General features: G+C 40.5%; 1 protein-coding gene across 1 annotated transcript in view; it reads left to right on the forward strand.

Moving 5' to 3' along the window:
• Positions 1–12,551, forward strand: part of LOC126400140 (zinc finger protein 385C-like) — a 133,337-nt gene that overhangs the window by 53,450 nt on the left and 67,336 nt on the right. The gene's annotated exons all lie outside the window — the stretch shown is intronic.

The raw sequence follows: 12,551 nt of genomic DNA on the forward strand, positions 1-12,551 counted from the left end.
AGAAGCCGAGTGTTATTGAGTTCTTTGTATTCAAGAGAAGGTAGACAACTTTACGGCCGATATCTCCAACACTTGGCAACTCACACCAAAACAATCTAGGCTGATAAATAGCACACAGGTAGGATTTTGGAGTGAACTGCCCCTTTAAATCTCAAACATTGTGACTTTATGTAATAAAGCGGCAGAAAATGACAACGTGCCACTTATTGCTAGAGAGGAACAACATGTAGTCCCTCACCAACATTGACTGTAAGACTCATAAACTGCCTCAAAATGACCACAGTTTAATCAACAACTCTTACAGTCTGAACAAAAACACAACATTATGAGCCTTTTTCAAATTGATATTTACCGCAGGGCTGTTGTGTTGTCAGAGCTTCCGTTATTTTGTCATCCACCGTGTTTTAATCAATGTTTTCCCTACAGAGAGTCTGTTTACAAGTGCTAGAAACATATCCTGCTTTGTCTCTGAGTCTTCTTGTTGTTGGAGTTTAATATCAAGACAATTTGCCCACTGCCTGCTCACAGTATGAGTGAATGTGACGGGGCGGATACAAGGTCTGGCTCATGGATGTCAGTGGCTAACTATTAATTAGGGATGCACAATATTGTATTTTTTGCTGATATCCAATATGCTGATAACAACTTATTTAGCTAATAACGGACACCAATATTGATATATCCACTTTTTTCCCTACCTAATTTTAGTGATCATCAAGTCTCTTCTGTAGTGGAATAAAAAATCATATTATGTATGCATACTCTTATTGTGATGGCCCACCAGTAGATGGAGACATGAAATACAATACTTTTCAATGTATGAAATATTCATTCATTGTGCAATATAAGAAAGGGCATGCTTGCCCATTCTGATAGTTCATTTTAAAGCATCAGTGCTGTGGAAATGTTGTGCCCACCCTTTGGTTTTACCCCTAGGTCACCCTGGTGAGTAAGATTTGAGCCGCAAAACCCCTTTAGCATTACTGTTAGCTCTGTTAGCACCTTTTGCAGCATAAGCAAGGCTAGTGGTGCTGACATGGTAAACAATGCTAAAGAAGTGTTGCAGCTCAAAATGAAGTGGTGTACTCACCAGGGCTACCTCAGGGGAGACCAGAGGATGGTTACCATGTTTCTGCAGCAACACAGAATGAGCAGCACCACTAGCTAGCTCCATCCAACCTAGATGGTGCACAGTGCAGTAAGGCCAAGGCTAACGTTAGCTAAGCAGTGGACACCAGAGTGTGGACAGCGGGGACTATGAGTGTGTCTCAAATCACATACTTCTGTTAGTACACTTCAATGTAGTACCCTATGTACTTCATGTGTGGTGCACTAATTTCAGCAGAGTAATGTTGTCTCAAATCACGCACTTTCCAAAAGTGACGACATCTTTCTTTTGTTTTTTAACCATCTTTTCTTCTGCGTCTTCTTTTCAAACGGCAAATTGCAAACAGACGGTGAAGCATTACCGCCAACATTTGACCGCTATCTCAGCCCACACTTAAACCAAACTTACGCCACAACATCAGTGCTGATTAAAACGTGCTAGGAGTCGTAGCTAGGACCTAGTTAGCTAGCTAGCAAAACTAATGTTAGCTAGCAAGCTAACGTTAGCACTCGCATTATTGTTCACAGTACCAATCATTACAGACTCAACAAACAATACTGACGGCTTCTATTCGACATTACTAAGTGCAAAAAACGTATGTAACTTAAATCTGTAAATGCGGCGGTGTTCACTGTAGCCACCTCAGACTCCTTGTTCTCCCCAGCCGTCATGTCAGAAGCTGAAGAGTTTGTGACTTAGTGGAAGCTACGTCACAAAGATGGCGACCGTTTAGGGTGAGATATGTCCATCATTCCATTCTCAACTTTTAGACCGTTTTGAGCGCTCTAGTAAAACACTGCATTTTCCCGTACTATGCAGCTTGAACGCACTTAGCGCACTTGTGCACTCAAAATATAAGTGTTTAGTACAGAAGTATGCCATTTGAGACACTGTATGTTTCCACCAGCTGTCTGTCAGCAAATTTAACAGACAGTTAATAAAAGACAAGATATTTACAACATTTCACCACCTGTAAATGGATAGCACTTTGAAATGTGGCGCTAAAGCCCACTGAGTCAATGCAGTGCTGGACTAAAAGGAGGGGCCTCTTGTATCCCACGTCATTTTGCTTTTTTTTTTTTTTTTTTTTTTTTTTTTAAATGAAAATGAATTTGTTAATTACTAGTTAATAGGTGTCAGACTATCAAAAGCAACATTAACAGAAGCTGACATCCTGGCTGTTACATTGCTGTGCATATTTTCTGCTGACTAGACAGAAGAGTTTCTGAGTAAATGCTGCATAAAAAAAGCCACCACAACCTGTCAGAAAAACTTTCCAGTAGAAGTTGTGTTGTCTGGTGTTTTTGGCAAAAATAAAATTGGAGAAATAGTCTCTCAGCAGATTTGGAAACTGTACCCTGGTACCTAACACACCTTGTTTAGTCAGGTGTTTATGCATTATGACTTGTAGTGCACTCTCTCTGTCACGATCTTGCAAATGTTCACATCTGCAAACCATGAGGAGCTGTTATGCATCCAGTATATATTTACTATTCCAGAAGAGCCCCTCGCTATTTCCAAGCATTTTCAGCGCACCTGTTTTGACGAGGGGCCATTAATCACCTTCACTCAGCACCACCTGTGTCACTCTGCCACGCTGACCCGCTTGATCAATCAGCACTGTGAGAAAAAAAGAGCCTCTAATGAACAACTGGCCAATAAGATGGGACATTTTAATGCTGATTTATGAGGCTGTCTCTCTCTGTTGGCTTACTGCACATATTTAGCTGTTCCAATCTAACACAGCGCTCGGAATTAAATTAATAGTATATCCATTGTTTAATTTCTCCCTTACTTCAACCTCATTTTGTTATCATCAGATTGTTATTGACTTTTTTCTGTGTCAGATAATAGCCTTTGCAGATCATCACTCATACTTAAAAGTGTGTGACTGATCCAGAGCATCAAAACAGAGCGTGTGTGTGTGTGTGTGTGTGTGTGTGCATGGTCCCCATGTGTATCTAGTATCTACCTGTTATATTTTTGACTTTTCAGTATCCAGTATGGGGAGCTCTGACGTTAGCTGCAGTAGCTTTTGTGGAAATCTGGGTCAATGGCTGACTTTTGTCTGGTTTTTTGATGCCCAAACAGAAACTTCTCTGAAAATTACCTTCTTTTCTAGTAGGGGAAAATAAGTGATTGCGTATGTGGGGAGACATGGCTGTCTACACCCTCCCCGAGCTTACAGGCAGAGTTACAGACGAGAGCTGTGTGTGAAATCACTCCCTCATCCACTACCTCAGTGCTTCCTATATTGCATGTAATACTGATTTTGGAAACAGCTAAGATTTGCTGTGTAAGTCGAAATTAGCCGTCCGAAAATGTGAAAAACCAAATAGAATTGAACTGTGGTTTTGGCACAGCCATCCAGCAGTTATAATAAAGACGGACTGATATATCTTTATTTATTTTTGTAATAAAAGTTTTAATCAACTTTTTCAGTATACAACATAATGACCAGACAACCCAATGCAACAGTACATCGACTTACAACAAAAAAATAAGTAATACTGTTCTCTTTTTCACCAAACTGACATCAAAGAATGACGAAGACCGAATGCTGCGTTGCCTCACATTACCTGTATCTCAGCCAAAAAGTTGCACTTGAACACAACACAGAGACTACAGCCGATGGCAAACTAGCACTTATGTCTGCCCCTGTGTGAAAGGAAATAACTCTTCATGCCAGCCGGCAGTGGTAGTCTGTACTTGTCCTTCAAAAAGGGAAACCAGAACACTTAGCAGGACAGATTCAAGAAGCTAGTTAGCCAGTTAGCGCTTTAACAAAACAACCTGATGTTGGGAGAACAAAGGATTTACTGTGTGCTAGTTAACAAAAACATAAAAAACTACAAACCACTTCTGCTAAAGAGCTCTATGACCAAATAAAAATAATCTTACCGAATGTAACACCTTTGTTTTAATTTCAACAATCACCGACTTTCAACCGTGTTTCAGCAGTGTTCGAGTCCTGTACGATTCTAAAGCCAAACCCTGTTCTTTTTTCCTAAGCCAAACCACTTCCTTTTGTTGCCGAAACCCAACCATGCATGTTTGTTGTTGAAGACAAAAAAAAGGTCAATTCGCAGTGTTGTACTGATGTAGTGTATTTATTTTGAAATAGACTGTATATAAACAGTAAATTTCCTGTGAAAACTGAAGTGTACTTTGAAAGAAGACATGTAACAGGCAGAACTTGACATTTGACAACTTGACACTTGATGTGTCCCAGAATGTTAACAACCAATACACCCAGGGTAAGTCCATGAGCAAAACGTCAACATGTGACAATGTTGTGACAAGTGAGAATGTGTTGGATTCACATGGTCATAAAAAACCTGTAAAAGTCATGGAATTAGCAAAGGTCATTGAAAGTTTTGGAAAAGTCATGGAATTTGCAAAGGTCATTGAAAGTTTTGGAAAAGTCATGGAATTAGCAAAGGTCATTGAAAGTTTTGGAAAAGTCATGGAATTTGCAAAGGTCATTAAAAGTTTTTGGAAAAGTCATGGAATTTTGTTGTGTGTAATTAAATTGTAACAATAGTTTTCTGTGATAACTTTATACTTAATGTAACATGACGGCAAATCTATTTTATGTAGCCGATGATATAAGGAAGCTCTAATCAATATGTGACAATGTTTTGTTCACAATCACTGAAATTATGTTTGAATAGAGTTTGAATCTGATGTTTGAAAAACGCCAGGCAGGTGGAGCAAGAGTGGTGGGGAGTGGTGGTGTGTCGTCCTCAAGCTCGGGTCCTCTACCAGAGGCCTGGGAGTTTGAGGGTTCTGTGCAGTATCTTAGCTGTTCCTAGGTCTTCATTCCTCTGGACAGAGACCTCAGATGTTGTAGCTGGAATCTGCTGGAGCCACTCTCCTAGTTTGGGGGTCACACCCCCGAGTGCTCCTATTACCACTGGCACCACTGTTGCCTTTACTCCCCACATCTTTTCTAGCTCCTGGTATTTTTCAAGCTTCCTGATGTCGCTGTTGCTCGGGATTGCTACCTCTATTACCTCTGCCTTCTTCTGTTGTCGATCAACACAACGTCCGGTTGGTTAGCCATCACCAGTTTGTCAGTCTGGGTTTGGAAATCCCACAGCTCGGTCATTCTCAACCACCTTAGGAGGTGTCTTCCATTATGACCTTGGGACTTCCAGCCCATACTCAGTGCAGATGTTCCTGTACACTATGCCAGCCACTTGGTTATGGCATTGGTGTTGGTCCTGAACTGTCTCAGGAGCATCTTTGCACAGCCTGCACCTGGGGTCTTGTCTGGTGTGGTCGACTCCTGCCTCTATCCATCTTGTACTAAGTGCCTGCTCTTGTGTTGCCATGATTAGTGCTACATATATGGAGAAGTTTTGACATTTTGTCTATGAAAATGTGTGGGAACCCTGAAACTAGGGCACCAGATGTTAACAGACAGCCTGACATTGACCAACGGCCTGTCCGTCGGCTAAATCCCTTATAGGCTTTCTATTCACAGAAGGCATTTCAACATGTCACAGAGGGAAAGGCACAGTTTTTAATGATAAAATTAATAATGGTTGATGTGCTGACTCACCGGCCTCATTTACACCCTGTATTAACATGTGATCCCATTATCTCGTTTTATTCTTTATATCCAGTTTACACAGTGGCTGTTTTAAGTATACTTTATTTTGTCACTTCCCTCTTGTACAGTAAACACAGTACATACTCAAACCTGCTCAGATTTATGGAAATGGGTCACAGCTTATGTCTGATTGTGGATAGCTGTCGCCCGTCGTTTAGACTGTGTCTGCATATTTATTTGACTGAAGAGATTTATTATCTGAAGAACCATATGAGTGTCTTAAAGTGCCACAACAATCTGAGAAAGTGTGAATGTGACCTCCATTCTGCTCCAGTTTGCTGGCAAGGAGCAATTTGTTCTGTCAGATGAAATGCTGCCCTTAGTGACACATTTCGATGAAACAAGGTGAACATTGTGTAGGAAGTACTTCCCTACCATCATGAACACACTACAGTATTACACATACAACATTTACTCCTCAGTGTACTGCAGACAAATGGGTGTTGACATAATCAGACTGACGGTAGAAGGTATTTGTTTCTGTTTTGTTGTCGGGCGTTTGGTGCACGTATTGAGATTCAGACATCAACAGCACTGACAGTGTTTAAACACCCGACCTGCCGCAGGCAACAATGTCAGTGCTATCTCATCCAATAATTGACGGTTAAGATGAGACTCACTCATAGGCAGCTTGTGTCAGTCCCTTAGGGTGAAGAGCCACAGATTGATTTCACACCTGCCATGTTTGAACTGGTTAATGGACCCTCCAGTGTGTGACCTCTTTTGTTAAGGCTGTTGTGGAAACGACAATACAACAACAGCCTGGTATAAAAATAGTAGATGGTTAATTTCGAGCAAAAATGCAACTAGACTACAGATGGAAAAAAATAGCCTGTGAATGGTCCTTTTAAAGACACAGACTGCCTTATATCCTGTACTCCTTTGTCATATTTAAACCTGTAACTTATGTATGTCTCAGTGTTATTACTTAACAATTTCTAACTTGAGTTATTGATATCATTTGGTCTGTAAAATGTCAGCAAATGAAAAATGCCCTTTATACATTACTGGAGGTTCAAGGTGACATCTTAAAATATTTTGTTACGTCTGACCAACAGTCCAAAACTCAAAGCAACTAATGTTCATTTTTTGAGAACCTATGACCAGTGTCATTTTTGCTGTAAAAACGATTAATTGATAAAACGATTAATTAATTTTCTGCCAATCTACAAGCAATGAATTATCTCCAACAGGTGGAGCCTGGAGGGGATCATGTGTTTGGTCATGTGTGTGTGTGTGTGTGTGTGTGTGTGTGTGTCTGTGTCTGTGTCTGTCTGTCTGTCTGTCCGCAGCTATTCCCACAAACTACTAGACCAATCAGCCTAATATTTTGTGTGCATGTTTATGACTGTATGCTCAAAGACCTTTCATGGTTGCAGTGATTCACAGTAGGGTTGTGCCATATCATCTCGTTCACGATAATACCTGTATCATTTTTTAATGATATGAAAAATTTATATCTTGATACTCGCAATATTTTAACTTGTTGACATATTGATGTCATACTGTTACCCACGGCAACAACAAGCATGGCTGAAAGCGACATTATTACCGACTCTGCTGTGGTTCCAAAAAGAGGAGCAGCTTCAGTAGTGTGGAATAAACTGTGGTGCCCTGAATGTTTTATGAACAGCCCCGGACTTCTCAGACTCTTTTAGCGAGTTACTGCTCAGAGGGAACTCATTCAGCTGCTCCTCCGGCAGCAGCACAGCATCTCTCCCTCTCCTCTCCCGCTGTGAGCACACACACCTGTCACAGGTTACAGCGTGATGATTAGAGGAGAAATGGCAGAGCATAAAGGTCCAGGTGGAAAAAAACAACTCAGTCATTTAGGATTTTACTAAAAGAAGGAAATCACCTGTTGATTTATAGAGATATAGGTCGCAGGGTACATTTTTTGTATTTGGGAGCTGTGTAAATTTGTAATTTGTGGTAGATTTTATTTAGTTGAACTATTAATATTGTATGCAGAATCTGAATCTCACTCTGAGTTACTGTTGTTGTTTATTTTTAATAATTTGTGTTTAGTTTTTACTGAATATTTGAAGGTATACTGTTAAGGCCTCTACACATGATCAGCTGTAAAACCGCTTTGCGCTGGCTGTCCCATTGTTTGTCTATGGAGAGGGTGGCAACTCCTGTCAAAGCGGCACCGCTACCCTTGGCGTTGCGCACCGCTCGGATTTTCCGCCCAAGTGGTGCGCTCAGAGTTGAAATTATTTTAACTTTGACCGCGCCGCTGCACCGCACCTGGCGGTGAGCGAAGCGCGTTGTTCTTATCGTGTGAAGGCCGCTTTAGGTTGACATGTAAACTGTATCACTTACTTTGTTGCAATTCTATGTTCTTGATAACATTTTTTTTTTTTTGTAATTATATCATCAAAAATATCGTTATCGCAAAAATACCCTGAAACGTTGTGATATCATTTTAGGGCCTTATCACCCACTCCTAATTCATGGTTAAAAAACCAAATTTATTGACTGTTTTATACTGTCATTGACTGTTGACTCCTCACTCCTTTTAATCTGGCAGTAGGGGCAGCAAGTTTTCCAGAAATCTTTGACTTGAAAATACATTTATCCTCATAAATACATCTTAGGCTATGTATATTTCACACAGTGCCTGTTAGTAGGAGAAATCAATCTCTCTGTGCAACTTGCTGCAGCCCCATCAAAAATAGACAAGGAGTGTATTTTTCTAAGTTTTTGGGAAAAGTGCATGGCTAATCGTTCATGGTATATTTGATACCTGAAATAATCATTTCTAACACTTCTGCATATCTATAAATTAAAAAAAAAAAATTTGTTTAATCACATCTATATACACACATGCAGGCCAGCCATTAGGAAATTCGCTCAGGGGACAACATTTCTAAAAGTGGCCTCCTTGTTGATACGTGTTTTAAAAATAAAATTACATTTATTAACCATAAATACATGTAACTTGTATTGTCAGTGATTTCAGTCAGTAAGTAAATTGACTGTGATCCCAGTTAAGGGTCAACCATAGACCTATTCATGGGCCCCCCTTGACCTTGGGCCAGGGTCATCTGTACCCTTTGATCCCCCTGACGGCGGCCTGCACATATATGTATTTTGTTTATCACTGGCTGTTTCCTACAGCAACAATAAAAACTTAACAAACAGAAACCACCATGGATAAGTGAACTGTCGGATTTCTTTTCCTACGGGGAGCACTAAGAATCCCTTAATGTGGTAGCTGATATCATTTTGTAAAACAACATGACTCATTACAGGATTCAACAACAGTTTTGATACGAGAAACAGCGGCCAAGTTCTGTAAAACCTTTACAAACAGGAAGGAAGATTCCCACACACACAAACACCAGTTTGGAAAGTGCCTCACAAGCCATTCTCCCTGTTGCCTTTTTCAAAGTGGAGGGAAGGAAAGGAGGACGAGCCAAGTCAATTAAGGTGACTGTTAGTATAATTCAGTCTGTGCTGCGATGAAACCAGCCTAATAATATCCATTCCCTCCCCACAGCTGAACTAGCATTCCCTTTATTTAGCCCGCATGAAGTGATTGCTCAAATGAAAAGAGATTTTAATAGGGTGCTTCTCACTGGGGGCCTTTTGAAAAGAGAACGGACCAAAGCAGTTTCCACTTCCTACACTCCACGCTAAGCTTCTGGACCACTGTGGAGTCGTCTTAGTTCACGGGCTATGGTTTTCAAATTTTATTAGAATGATATGTGGTTGCGTCATGTATAAAAAGTCACATCAAGTGGCATTTCTGATATGTGTGGATGCTGCAAAGGCACACTCAAGAATAGAGGTAATTTAAAGAAAATACATCTACCTGCATGGGGACATAGTGGGACCAGGACTTTTATGGAAAATTTACTGGAACAAAAGATACAAGCCCCTTTTAGTCGTGCACCCCTTCATGTTAATCTGACAGCAATTTAAATGTCCCATATTGGAAAAAGTCAGGTGCCGATGTCTTTTTTAATATAAAGCAGGTATTGCTGTTATATAAATATTCTGAATTTATCAAAACGCTCAATCCAAAGAGAAATGCTCACAGTCCCAACCCAGTCTCACTGGCGTCAGACACCAACGCACAGAGGCAACCTTTAGCTGTAGTATGAGGCAACCGAGGCAGCTGCATTTGTTGACGTTCTCGGCAGCTCCCGTAGTATAAAGAACAAAAAGGTCCGTTTGGCAGGCAGGAGGGGAGATGGTTTGGCCAAGCAAACTCTGGACTCTTACGCGCAAGCCTGATGTTTGTGTCCACTGTCCAATATATTTTAGTGTAATGTTGAAGACGTTTTGGACCTGTGCAGCTACTGTCCATATGTGACAAATTAACAGGAAGTGAAGCTTTTATTGCAAAATGTTCAGTTTGAGAAAATAAAGGACGGCGGAGCAACACAGTTGTTTTACCGTATGTTTGTTCGTTTGTTGGCATTGCTACGAAGCCGACTCAATATGTAAAGCAGTCTCCAGTTGTCAATAAGATGCACCCTTTGTAACCTGTTGGAATGTTTTACAGTGTATATGAATGACATCATCTGACAGGAAGTAAACATGGACCCAAGCTGTTGCCTAGTAATGCAGTTCCAATGAAACAAACTATAAAGATAGAAAGTGCTGCTTCAGTGCGGTTACAGTCATTCCACCGGCTGTAATGACGGTGCAGAGACGCCGAGAGTAGAGATTTGGAAGACCCGATAACACTGACCAATCAGAGGAAACTGGGCTTTTTCTGGAGAGTCACGATGGCAGTTTTACTTGGTTGGACCAAGTAACCAGTGGTGGAAAGCACAATTACTTTACTTGAATTCGTTCATTTTAATCTACTTTATACATCTACTTTGCTACATTTCAGAGGAAAATATTACACTTTTTGGTCTTTTAGTTCATGTATCTGGCAGCTCAAACTGAGTCTAATTGGGATCACATTTCCCCTCTGAACTTCTCAGATGATTCATCTGAGTAATTGTTTGAGGTCCGATGAGGTTAAACCATCCAATATTTCACAAAAAAAGCAAAGATTAAAGAATATTCCAAAAAAATAAAGATTTCTGAAGCAGAACTTTTTTTTCTTCTTGACTTTTAAATTACTGATCTCAATCATCATCTTTTATGCTCAAAATCAGTTTGAATAACTTTGAATGACAGTGAAAGAGCCTATTTTAAGTTGTGGAGGAGATCCATCGTCTTAGTTCAGTCTGTAAAAACTATTTTGCCTCTGGCGGTGCCACAGGTGTAGGTGAGGTTAAAAAAACAACAACAGAAAAACCACAGTAACAACCACACCACAGCTCTCTCCACATATGTTCATTGTTCATGCCAGTTTTGCAGACAAATCAGTAAATAGCTCTTAATATAGAGAACTGGCGCTGTCGACTCACAGCAAGAGGGTACTGGGTTCGTATCCACTGCCCGCCGGGGCCCTTCTGTATGGAGTTTGCAAGTTCTTCCTGTGTCAGCATGGGTACTCCGGCTTCCTCCCACAGTCCAAAGACATGCAGGTTAGGTCAATTGGTCACTCTAATTCCTCATAATCCACTTATGTATGTGTACGAAGAAAAGGCAAAAAATAAATAAATTAACTTTTGTGTTGGATTTCGGAAAGACTGTATGACATTGTGCTATCTTAGCTAACAAGCTGCTAACTAGCTATTTCTTCAATTCAATTGCCTGTGCTGATTGTCAAGTGAGGTAATATAATTTAAAAGAACTTGTTCATCTACTTTTAACACATCATGAAACTGAGTAATGTTGTTCTGCTAAAATATGGTCACCGTCATTATGACTGGTTCAGCCGTTTATATGTCTTTTAAATTGGATATTTCACAAAATATGGCACGAATCTGAGACGTCCTGTTTCTGTCCCCACAATGTTCAAAGCGCATATGTTTCTATCAGGTTTCTATCCATCCGTAAAGAAATGCACTTCCTTGCGTTGGACACTAGAGGCATCATACGTATAGTTTTACAGATCTACGGACACCAGTCACATATGCAAGTGGAAATGAGGTGTCAGTTGCCCGTGGGTGTGAATGTGAGCATGAATTGTCTGTCTCTATGTGTCAGCCCTGTGATAGTCTGGTGACCTGTCCACGGTGTACCCTGCCTCTTGCCCAATGACAGCTGGGATAGGCGCCAGCACTGTATAAGGATAAGTGGTTACAGAAAATGAATGAATGAATGAAAGAATACAGAGTAGGGATGCCAGTTAATCAGTTGAGATCACAAACATTTGCCTTTAATTTCTGCCTTTTCCTGCAAGACCCATAAAGTGGCCAACCTGAACGTCATACCTACACTGTCCTAAGATTGCTCCTCTCCATGCTTGGTGCTGTTTTATCAGGGTATTTATGTCGCCTGGGAGAAGGTGTAGCCTTAAAGGATAAGATCAGGGAGCCAAAGTTTCCTGTGTGTAGTTAACACCACAGATTACATGAACAGGAGTGTAACATCATTGCCTGCAGGTCTAATCTGCAAGATGTACACTGATATGTATCTGTGGCTATTTTTAGATATATATAGCCGTGTATATGCACCACTACACCTTTTCAAAGTAACCTAATGTGACTGTACTTGGATTTCCAGTCTTCTTTGATTTGATTTTTCAAATTGAGACTCTTCAAACACACATCCTGAATCAACCCTGAAAAATAATATTGGTCACAGAGGTGACCTACAACATTTCCTGCACCGTTTATAACAATCTTCCCACTGAAAGGGAGAATTAAGCCTTTCTTCTGTCTGGAACAAAGCTTCCCCTCACTAATGGAAAATCTCTAAATTTCTCAAATAGAGCTCCGCTGCAGATTGACTCGGCCTAATGCTTTT

Source organism: Epinephelus moara, chromosome 13, assembly GCF_006386435.1.
Source record: "Epinephelus moara isolate mb chromosome 13, YSFRI_EMoa_1.0, whole genome shotgun sequence".
NCBI lineage: Eukaryota > Metazoa > Chordata > Actinopteri > Perciformes > Serranidae > Epinephelus > Epinephelus moara.